This window comes from Athalia rosae, chromosome 5 (assembly GCF_917208135.1).
Source record: "Athalia rosae chromosome 5, iyAthRosa1.1, whole genome shotgun sequence".
In the NCBI taxonomy this organism is placed as follows: Eukaryota; Metazoa; Arthropoda; class Insecta; order Hymenoptera; family Athaliidae; genus Athalia; species Athalia rosae.
This window is the reverse complement of record NC_064030.1, coordinates 729,907-742,191: the sequence shown is the minus strand read 5'-3', so window position 1 is coordinate 742,191 and position 12,285 is coordinate 729,907.

Below are 12,285 nucleotides of genomic sequence, written 5' to 3'. Positions count from 1 at the left end.
GAGATATGCACGGATACCTTACAGATATATGGATACAGAGGCCGGGTTCCTACCGTTTCCGGGACCGCACGGGGGCGAGGTGATGAAGACGAAGAAGACGAAGAAGAAGAAGGAGTAGGAGGAGGTGGAACGCGAAGCTTTTACGTAACGATATTCTCTCGGAGCTGCTCCTCTCGGTGAGCCGGCGAGTGGGTAGGTACGGCTCGAACGTAAGGTCTCCGCCACAGGCGTGGGAACTTCTTCGGTTAACCTGGGCGATCAACACGCCAACGACGGTATTATAACGGATCCCTCGCATCTCGACTACCTCCAACGATTCGACTCTTTCACCCGGGCGACGACGAACGACGACGAGAAGCCCCCGATACTCGCGTCACCGACGTTCGATTCTCTCCCCTCGTTCCGCCGGAGCCCGATCTCTTTACTCCTCGCGAATTCGGACAACAGAGGAGAATAGTCGATATCGCGTCAAATATTCCGGAGGTTCCCGAGGGGGGCCCGCAATTTTCATCCGGGTCTGGGTAACGCAATGAGCGGTGCGTCGTACGTGTGTACGCGCGCAATTCGTACGTTCCTCGTGTGGATGTTGTTCACGTATGCGGTCGGCCGTTCGCGTGGCCGTAGGTATACGATACCGGTATCGTTCCTTCCCACGCCAGACTCAAATCGCCGAAGGATTTATGTAACTTGGACGATGAGACTTCACTCGTGCCTGTTGAGAATTGTGAGCGAAGAGAACTCTGCATCCCATACGAGAACGTATGACCTCCATTCGGTAACGATCACGTTGTACGAAACGCGTATAAGGTGTCTACGATTTATCGACTAGCTCTTTTATCAACGATCGATCGCACTCCTCGCATCCGATTTTCCTTCCGGTTCACCTCACGTTCCGATTGATTTTTCTAACGAACGAATATTTCGGAAAAAGAGCGGCGCCGTTAACTCGATTTTTGACACGAGCCCTGCTCCCGTCGCCTCTCTCTCGCTCCCTTGGTTAGAAAAACTCATCGAAATAACGCGTAATTACGGGGTCCTAGGCTCGGGTACATATCTATTACGCTATGCTATGTATATTCATATCGTGCACGTGAGTGCGGTGACTCGGTGTGGTACGAACGAGCATTATCCCGCATCGACAGCGGCGCTAAGTTGAAGAAGAGACGATGAACGTTATGTTATTTCCAGCCTGGAATTCCGATACAGAATTTTACAGGGTAAAAATTTCAAGACAGAGATATCAAAGGTAAGAAGGGTAGAAGAAAAAAAGTGGAGCCCGTCGACGGGAACGAAGACGGAGTCGTTGAATAAATATTTTGACAAAAGGCCCTCCGCCCCCCTGACTCATTCGAAGGTCCGCCTACGAAAGAGAAGTGGAAATCCAACGGAGCGGCGATCGCGTTCGTCGTTTCAAAGTGCGTCTCGATCGGATACGCGAGAAAAATACAGCTGGCCGTACGGGAGGACCGAGTGAATTTTCCAGAGGGAGAATCGCGCGATAGTTAGCTCGCGCACGTGCGATATTACAGACACTTGTTGAATTCGGAGGTATAGGTGTGAAAAAAAAAAAAAAAAACGTTTCCCTTCGGCATCGTCACGATTAGCGAATAAAATATTTTATTGCCACGAGCGTCGTATCGATTCCCGCGGTTATCGGCATCGCCGAATCCTCATTCAATCAGCGATAAAATTACAGATAGCGGCTCTCCCCTATCGGTGCAGCGGTGACGCGGCAGCCGGAATCGAGTAACGCAACTATTACCGAGAAAAGACGGCCTTCGACGCGGGTTCCTCGAGTTGAACAGTTACCTGACAGTTATACCGCGGGGTGCGCATCGCTGCGAGCCCATATACCGTACGCGCTACGTACGTAGGTACGCCTGCAGCGAACGCCAACGCGCTTTTCCGTATGCACCGACGGACGAATTACGGTACACTCTCGGCGGGGATACGCTTCCGAAATTGCGTAGGCGACCACCGCGGCACCTGCGCCGAAGAATTCCCCGATCACCCCATCGGCTTCCCAAACTTTCCGATCTTCTTCCTCATTTTGTCTCCGGACTCCGGTGGACAGCGGAGAGTGGAGGGAAGGAGCAAAAGAAGGAGAAGAAGGAGATGGTAAAAGGCTTTCCCCGCCGAGGATCGGAGAGGAGGAGATGCACTCTCGCAGGTGACCCGATGAACGCGGGAATCGTAGCGAGGGCAACGATTCGAGTCGCTGTCGAGTTTCAACGACGTTCGCTCGCCTCGGTTCGGCCGCGAGCCGGTCGCTCGGTCACAGAGTCACGAGCTGCGGGGCGGGAGGAGGATTCCGATCGCAACGGTCCAGCTTCTCCCGTTTCCTTCGCCGCGTCGAGAACTAGGAAACGCGAGTTCCATAAATCTCTTTGACCCCACGCACGCCGTATTCGCACACGTCCGACTACCTGCCTACGATATTTTCAACCTTGCGATTACGTTCTCCGTTACGCTCGTACGCGCTACCTGATAAATCCTTTGTCTCGAACGGCGATCGGTGGGTACACCTCTACCTGGTCGCGACGGCGTTGATACGTCGGAGCGGAAGTTGCGGAGACCCGAGGAGAATCGGATACCTACGCCGACTACGTGTGTCCGTGTGCTCGGAGAGTACGCGTACCCGGTCGGGTTAGCGACGCGGTACTCGGAGGCGCGCGCAAAGATACAGGTAAACTTACGCGGAGCGTCGATCCCAGGGGATGAGGTGTACGGTTCGAGAGACGGGTGATCCGCGACGAGAGGGAGGGAGGGAGGGAGGGCGACACGGGCGATCGGGTTACCCGCGGCACGGGCATCCAGGAGACAAAGGGCGCCTCGCTGGTTCCAGTTCGTACGAGCGGTGAAATACCGATACCTTCTCCTCGGCGTCGAGGTGCAGGTACCGAGGTACGGAGGCGCGACGTCGAGCCGGGGCACGCGGTCGGCAGCCGACATCATACCCACGGGGGGAAAATTACTGCGCGATCTTATGATCCGGGGCGGAGGGGGGGGGGTGGGGGGTAAGTCGATATAGAAATACTCCGGACGATATATTGGGTAGAGTCGCAACCGCGACTTAGCGTATTTATTCACGTGACACGCGAAACCCCGATGGAAAAACAAACCGCGGTTGAGGTTCAATTTCCAACGTAAAGGTAACTTAATTCACCCGGAGGAGCAACGTGAACGGCTACGAGGAGTACGACCGCTGCAGACGGGGTTTCCGTCTCTCCGACTGAAATGACGACGTGCGTTGGAGAACTCGAGTTTCGCGGAGACGCAAGTTTCGCATCACACGCGTCTCCTGGCGTGCGCGATTCGTGACGTACTTCCGAATAACGCTCAGCGTATTTGTACAGCTGAATCCGATATCCGATCGTGACCGCGATCGTTGACGTATTTACGCGGCGAAACGAGTCGCGGGGGTGGATCCCGGTCCAATCACGGAAGCCTTGCGTGCTTCTGGACACCCGATAACGTTCGAGTATTCGATAAGGAAAAACAGATTGTCCACGTTTTCGCGACGAACGATAAGCAGCTACGTAGCGTCGTCGTCGTCGTCGTCGTCGTCGTCGTCGTCGTCGTCCCGCGATAAACTCACTCCGATCGAATTATTGCGCATCAATCGAGGAATCGTCGAACGTATCCTAATAATTGATTTAAAAATTCACGAGCAGCTTTTCCAGGACGGTCGCGGTCGGCCGCTCGACGTTCGAAAGTCGTCGTCGTGGTCGTTCGGTTGCGCCTTGTGCGACGGCCGAATGTCTAATTGAGATCAGTTTGACTCAGTTTATATCAATCTAGGGTCGACGGTAAAGTTTTGTCCTCCGGCGCGGCCCCTTCCGCTCGGCAGGGCGGTCGGGACGGCGAATCGAGAGACGAACCGTGTCTCCAAATAACGCGGATTCGCCTTTCGTTGGAAACGTCGGGCGAGGATTCCCAAGATTTTTTCCCCTGCATAAAAAATGGCGAGTATCTCGAGCGACTGGGAAGGTTAATTCTAACGCGACCGAAATCGACCCCAGTCAAGTGTTAATTCAGACAATTTGCGGTGCCCATACCACGCCGAGCTGCCGCGGTACGGCATAGCTGCTCAACCTATTCTGGTGCGGCAGACACATCGCTACAAATTTTATGAGACGAGATGAAGTTTGATTCGTTCACAGATGAATTTATTCCATGCTTCGCGATGCCACCACGCGTACCTAGATGGACACGTTACACGAACTCCGTTCGAATCACCTTGTTACAATCGCATACCCGATTGTCAATTTACAACTACTGAAATTCCATTGGCTGCGCGGCACGTGCACCTGTACAATATGGATTAGGTACACGATGCGCGGGATACACGTTGCGGTCCTCTCCGTTTCGCTGTTTTTCCTTCTTTCACGTTCGTCTCAACTCCGGCCGTCCGTCCTCTCCTCTTTCGTTTCTTTCGTCGTACGAACCTTTGACGTCGAACGATTAACCGCGCCTGGACCGACGATTAGAGGGTATACCGGGGGAGATGATGTGCGGCTCGTTCGCCGCTTGAAATCGAACGAGAATAAATATATGGAAAATGTACGGACGTCCGGTGCGCGTCGTTGGCGCTCCTCGAAGCGGTCGTTCGGCGACGTGAAACATATTTCGAATTAATGATAATTATTCCTCGGCCTACGACCCGCGGCGGACTTTTGACTCATCCCATGAATATGCATGAGTATTGTACGACGGTGTATACCGATATTCTCGTTTCATTGAATCGATATCCACACGGTGCAGCGCGAGAAGAGGGAGATGTGACTCGTGCCATTTCGCCGGTTTCTACATGGCGCGCATAAATTTAACGACCGAACGTCGAAGAATATTTTCTTGCGATAATGAACGTTACGTAAGTTGTAACCGAGGTCCACGAAGCGGAGCAGCCAATAACGACCTCACCTTGACCCGTTCTCCTCGCCTCGGTTCAACTTCCGCGTATTCTCATTTCCACCTTCCGCCCTGTACATTCCGCGCGGCGAGACGCGAGACGGAGTTTATAACGAAACTGAACGAGACTCCGATGTGGCCGCCGACCGCGTCGACCACCTCGACCACCTCGTCCACCACGTCCACGTCGTCGGATACCCGAAATATCCCGTGGAGAGTTTATTCGACGAACGCTCGCGACTTTTCTCCGGTGGGTGGGAAAGGCGTCGATCCTGAATTCCTGCAATTGTCTCGAGATGTTCGGTCGGCGTTCGTCGGGTCCTAACGACAAGTTGATGCCTCGTTTCGGGTTAGCCCGAGCTTCGCTTTAGTTTAGGAAGTAGGTTAACTTCTAATTGCGGTTAATTGCTAATTTACTGGCACTTGCCACTCGCCCCTGCGCCGCCGCAGCGCGGCTTCTGACGTTATGTAATTCAATGTAACTCCACATTTTAGGTTTATTCCTCGTCTTATTGTCGCGCCGCAAGAATGGCGCGCAACTTCCCCGAGGGAAAAACATCGTTCGACCAATTAGGCTCTTTTGTTGCTCGCTCTTTGTCGAGAGTCGGGATTTTTTTTCCTCCTCGCGCAGCCTGAACCGCGCCAAAATTTCTAAAGCCAGTTCCTTCCACACGCCCAGTTTCGGTCGGTTTATAAACGCGACGTTATTCCCTAGGGAATAACGTCTTAACTTCGCCGGGTAATTTCCGGGTTGCCGAGCGAACGCCCCAGCGACTGACTTCCGGCTTTATGCCGCACCGCCTCCTAATAATGCCTCGTGTGCCTCGGAGGAAACGCGGGCGCGGTTACGTCCAAGTACGCGGTATACCCGAGCAGCGTTAAAGTACAGCGTCGCCCGCGCTATAGATATAAATACTCGTGCGTGTTATGGTCGTAGGCATCAAGGTGATCGGGAACTAACATCGCCACCGCGCGGACGGAGCAGTGGGCGCTGCGGACACAACGTGGATGTCGTGAAACGTACACGGACCGGGCACACATAGAGATCCGTATCTGAGCGGAGGCGCGATAACTCGGAAGAGTATCGCGTTCGCGTCTGGAAACCTCTCGCCGAAGGAGTTTCAATTTTCACCTGTCGATAGGCGTACGCGCGGTACACGTACTTCCGGCTGAGGAAGATTCGAGAGTCGGCGACGCCATTCGATCGAAATCGTAACAACGATACGCCTGCGATGCGTCGCCGATTAACCCGCCGGTCGAAACGTACACGCGACACACTCCCAACTCCTGATGCGATTATCGCTGCGGAACATTTCGGTAAAATCAAATCGATCGTGTATCGCTTCGTTCCCATCGAGGCGAATCGCGATCGGGTTTTTCGAAATTCTCGACCGCCGATAAGCGGAGATTACTTGCGAAAGCGAGCTAATCGTTTCCACGATCTCGTAGGAGCGCGCGTACAACATACCCCTTGCCGTTGGAGGGGAGTTTACATCACCGGAGGGTGGCTCGCCTACCTTGAAAAAAAAAAAAGAAAAAAAAAGAAAAAAAGAGAAAAACAAAAAACAAGAACGAAGAGTCGGCCGAGAGTTGAAAATACGTGGAAACCTCGTGGAAGCCGGGGCGGAGTCGGGGGCTTGTTCCGTTTTCCGTTTTCCGTTCTCCACCCTCCGCCCGACCGCCCTACCGCCCGACCACCCGACCACCCCCTGAGGCCTCGTTTGCCCGCGATGCCGGAAATTGAGCAGAGTCCCGCGTGCTTCCGTCGGGAGCTTCCGCGTTCGTCATCAACTCCCCCTAAACTCCATTGCCGAGCCCTCTTCCTCGCACCCCACGCGCGCTCTCGGAGCTCCGGGAGATCAATAGAACGTCGGCGACGGCGCGTTCGTCCGATTTACCCCAAGGCTTTGTCGCGTACGCTTCGCGGAATTGTTTTCTCTCGCTTTTATCCGTTTAACTTTTTCCTCCTTTCGAGTTTTATCTTTCGCTCGCGTAACGCCACGTACGCGTATTTCGCGATTCAGTTACGGTCGATTATTCCAATAGGTGTGGAAAATCGGTTTGGCCCACGTACGATCCACGCGTCTCACTCCCGATCGTAACGCGATCGATTAATATCGCGGTAGGCGTTCCGCACGACGATAATTATTGTAACGCCGTCGGACGTACATACCTACGTCCATGTCTACGTATATCGCGGCGAGGCGTCGACTTTCCACTCAATCAAAGCGTCGGCTCCCGGGATACGTTACGTAGCGCGGGGTATTAGAGTACACGTAACGCGCTCCGATGACGGATTGCAGCAGATCGGGGGTTTCGCGTCGCCCGGCTTTCATTAATCGGGTAGAAGGAGGGCGCGAAGGGGGCGACGGTGGGAGGGAAATGAAAAGACGGGATACGCGGACGCCCACGTCCGCGAGGATGACGTCGCGAGTCATCCTTTATTACCCCGATAAATATAAATTTTCGCACATTCCGGGCGTGACGCGGGATGACGTCGGCCCGCAGGAAGCGAATCTACGGCTCGTATTTTTCCTAGATCACTGGAATGTATCAAATTTTGGACGCGCCGCGCGGGACCGCGTATGCCGAAGAAGGTGAATCCGGCGAGAATATTTTCGAATCGAACGCGGGGCGCAAAAGGCGTAATCCGTTCGAACGTACGCTATTCCATATCGAATCGATCGACCCTACTCCTCTCGCTTCCGGAGAACCCCGTCCCGCTATATTTCTGCTTCCGCTTCCGCCTACGTCGGATCCCCGTATAATCCCGACGCTCCCGTTCGAGCTTTCGAACCCTCCGACGCAGTCCCTTCGCGGATCACGTAACCCCCGACCGACCAATCAGCGACGGACAACGACGTACCCCCTCGTACATCCACCTGTACGGCTAGCGTGGAAATAGGAGATGTTTGGACGTAACGAAGGGGTCATGGAGAGCCGTAAACGAATTGCCTACCAAAGAGCAGAAATCGATCCTCGAACAAAATTAAAAAGACGCGCAAATTCGAGCGAGACGTAATTGGAATCCGTTCAATTTCCCAATTCGAATCGGCAACGCTCGACGTAGGCATGCCTCCGCATTTAACGAGGTCGCATAGTTTCCGCGGCGTTGGCTTCTGCGCGAATCGATATCGTAATCATATGTACATGAGCTAATGGGAGGGCTCTACCATCGTGTAACGACGATATCGCTAGGCGGGAGGTCGACGAGTGTAAACTTCCTCGATACTTCCTCGTTTGACTGGCGGCGAACGAATACTGCGATAAACTCTCCGAGAGATTCGCTCGCCTTCGATTCCTCTAACGACCGCGAGATCCGATCGCGAAAGATCGTTGAAAAATTATTAATTTTTCGTCGCAAAGAGAACGTGAAGTCGTGCAGCCGTCCGGGATCGAGTTGCCGAGTCGATCGCCCGGGTCAAAGATATCGACTCGCGACAAAATTTTAATGATCCAAAACTCCCCGTGACGCACACCGCAATAATCGTAGATACTGCGGAAACCCGAAGGACGGAGACCTCATATTTAAATAACCCGTAACATCCCTGTATCTCCCGTATATTATATACGACCAGATATTAGGCCGTCGGTTCCCGTCGAGATACGAAACGTCGTATCTTTAACGGCCACGAATATGGGATGCGGGGAGGCTGCGCACGTTGACGTGCTTCCGACGCGGGTCTCGTTGATATCGGGGGACTTCCGCTTCCGGAGCGTCGAGCTGCCATACTTCGCGCGGTGTACGCGCGGCGTCGGCTAACAACGCGATAAAAAGCTCGTTAATGCTTCGAAAACGGTGTAGCCCGGCGAGAGTCGCGACCTCCAAACGACCCCTGTCAAAGGTTACCCGCTCCGTGGCTCCGGAGACCCAAACAAGGGCGAATCCCTCGTCAAAATTCGAATCCCCCGACGATCCGACGAGCGCGACGTAAGCGTACAGCTGGCTGATTCTTACCTCCGCAATAATCACCGACCTACGAATCGAATCGCGAACGACCGCGATAAAAATTCAGTTTTATCGATATACGTCGGAGGCTAGGAAATTCCGCGAGCGAGAACGGCATTTATAATCCCCGTCGCAGTAAAGAGTCTCGGCGTCGCGTCGTCGCGTTCGTTTTTAACGTGTACTCGGCGTACGACTCGCCCCGATATGCACATGTGTGCAAACGCTCCGGAAACTCTTCCCAGCAGAGATACGCTGACGAGCGAAAATATTTTTTCTCGATTATCTCTCAGACTCTCCCCCCCCCCCCCCCCCCTCCGCGCTTACTTTTCTACGTCGTACTTTGAATCTCTATCGTCGATATCGCCGAGCAGGATATACCCCCGGTGCATTGTGTCAATGGCAATTGACACCGCGTCTCCTATCGTCGGATCGATCGAGTTTTCGTCGAACGCGTCGCACGCTCCGTTTCACTTTTTGGGGCGAACGGTTCGCTCCGCACGTGGATCTACGTTACACCTGTAATTCCGGGCGCTCCGGGCGTTCGTTATTCGCGTTCCCTCTCGGCCGTGTACAATTGAAAAGATAAAAGCGAGAGAACGGAGGGGGAGGGGGGCAACGGGGAATTTACCCGTGATTGACAGAGTTCCGGTGCGGGTCACCCATTACATTGACATCGTAATCGTTTTAATCTCGTCTGGGGTTTACGATCACGCGGCTCGCTCGTTCCGCGGCACGGTAGACGGGGTACGCTCGTACGGTATCGCGCTGAAAAAATAGATCGAGCGAGTAAAATTTCCTTTGCGGCGGGCAAACGGTGTTGCACCTTGCGTCAAAGTTGCGGGCTCGGAGATCCACGCGTCTCCCTCCTCAGGTAAATCTCCTACCGCACGTTCGTAAATTGCGGTTCCGTGTACAAGAATAACCCGGCGGACCACGACGGCGGAGCGCGGCGTGTAGGAAGTCTGCGAAACGACGAAATACGTATGAAAATCAGCGGCGATCCGCACGATCGTCGATCGCGAGGTATTAAAATATTCCTACACACTCGGCACCGTCCGAAAATGGTCCTCGACTGGAACACGGACGCACCTCGCGTCGAACGCGACGGGGGATCCGAGGAGAGAAGAAAGACGAAGGAGGAGAGAAAAGTATTATACGGGAGTGGGGAGTTTCCGTTATCGCGTACCTCCGCATAACCGTACCTCTGCCCCGGACTCCGTACTCCGGAGACGAGTTCAGGGCGCCGAGGGATCCGAGATCATTTCGTGCCGAGGAAAGGCCAGGTCATCTAGCCGTATACAAGGTGTCCCGTTCAAATCCTCTTTCTTCCTACCGCATATTGCCTCTCCTCCCCGCTCCTCGTTCTACGAACAGGTAGTCGAACGGAACAGTTTTCTTGCGCCGAGAGGGTTCGCTCCGTACGTCGCACCGGTTCGCCGCGATTCCCGTAGCGGAAGGTCGAATCGATCGACCGAAAAAATCTCCTCGTCGCGAACCCCCCCCCGCCCCCCTGCCGTCGACGAACTCGACGATAATATCCCTTGGCGGAGGAGTCCATCGTCTACGTCGTCGTGGACTCGGATCGCCGGAGCGTCGAGCGGCTCGATATGGCAAAAAGATATCGGCGTGAAAAAGTCACTCACTCGTTGCCGAGTAAACCAGCTGCGTCAGATCAGACCGCCCGAGGAAAGCCCACAAGTACGACGAACGAACCGACGCGTTCCCCGTGGCGTAGGTAGGCGCATACCGCGACATTACTTCCGTGTTTCGCGATTAGCCCTGCGCACCGTAACACAATATAGCGTGTATCGGATGGCGGTGCGGAGTGCCGCCGTCGTCGAGGGGGAATCGCAGGGAGCGTAACGAGGGAACGGGCGCGAGAGGAGGACGTCGCCTACCGGGGAAGGTCTTCGTTCGCCGGGTCTTCCTCCGGCGACAGGGATGACGCCCGTTGACCGGCTGCCCCCACTTGCCCCGGCCGAGAAGCCGTTCAAACCTCCGTTCTTCGCCTCCTCGACGCATCCCTCTCCTATACGGTACGCCGCACCGCGCGTTAAACGCGCGTTATATGCGGCACACGACCCCCGAGTACGCGGACGTTTCACCTCCGTCGAGCGGCGATTTTATTATACCGAGCCCGATGACGCGTCTCCGCTCGAAAGAACAGAGAGACCGGTACCAGTTTGGCGAGGATCGCGATAATCGGCGCCCACCGACGCGCCTCGTTCGCATATATGCATTCGAATCGCGTGGAATCCGCAAAAGAGATCGTCGCCACGAATGGACGGATGCGCGTGAGAGTGCGAAATGTGAGCGACTGCAACTACACCGGCGCACACCTCGTCACCTTCGCCGATGTACCGCACTTGATTGTTGTTATGCTAATAATCGCGACGACACCGCGAGTCCGCTGCCAAACACGTTTTGTCCGAGTACAAGGGCCATTGTACCGTCGAGCTCGCAACGCGAACGCCTATGCGTTATATGATTCCGTGAGGACCGAAGCGAACGCCGCAGGTGCGGGAGCTGGTGGATTTGCGTCATCTCTTGTTCGCTCTCCCTAGCCGGCAGAACTCCTTTTTTTTCAGCCGAGGCGACGCAGAGTCGAATATCACGAATCGTCGGGATTAACAGCGATTTCCTAACGTCTGTCTTTTCTCGCCGGGAGACAAAACCCGCGAGTTTCTGTTACCGATACACGCCGGCGGTCGCCGCGCCACGTAAGCGTCGATACGTATCGCACGCGGAGGAGGTTGAGGACCGATTCACCTCTAGACATCCTAAACATCGGCGGCGGTGCAGCATCGGCGACTTATGCGATACAACGCTATAACAACATACGTCACGTCTTCGCCTTCATCTCGTTCTCCGCTCCGAGCGATGCGCGTCCGGTGTCTCGGGTCCCTCGTCTTATTACCACGAAAGAACATCGCCTCGTTTTTCTGCCTACACCGAATCTCAGAGAGCGATTCCTCGGGAAATTTGCGTCGTCGATTCGAGAGGCGACGGGGTACTCGGAGGACGTCGAAAACGATCGCGGCGATACTTCCGCGTAGGTACGAGGTGATAATAAAATACGTACATGGGTAAATTTAATGTCCAGTTAACGGGACATCCCATACGTTGGTCAATATAGATGCGAGCGATAGCGAGTGGGCGTACATGTAACAGTTTCTACGCTCACTAATTTTACGTACGTCGATCGATGAAGTGAACAATTTTTCGGCAATAGGCCGATCGCCCATTCTCTTCTTACGGACGTCAATGATGGAGAACCGTGCGTTGCACGAAGAGAAAAACAATATTTCGGTGAAAGGAAAAAATGAATACGAGAACAAATAATATGAAAACAGAATTATCACGAGTAGAAGAATGTACGAAAAATATACGATATCGTTTTTGACTCGGCGTTGCCTTATATTCGA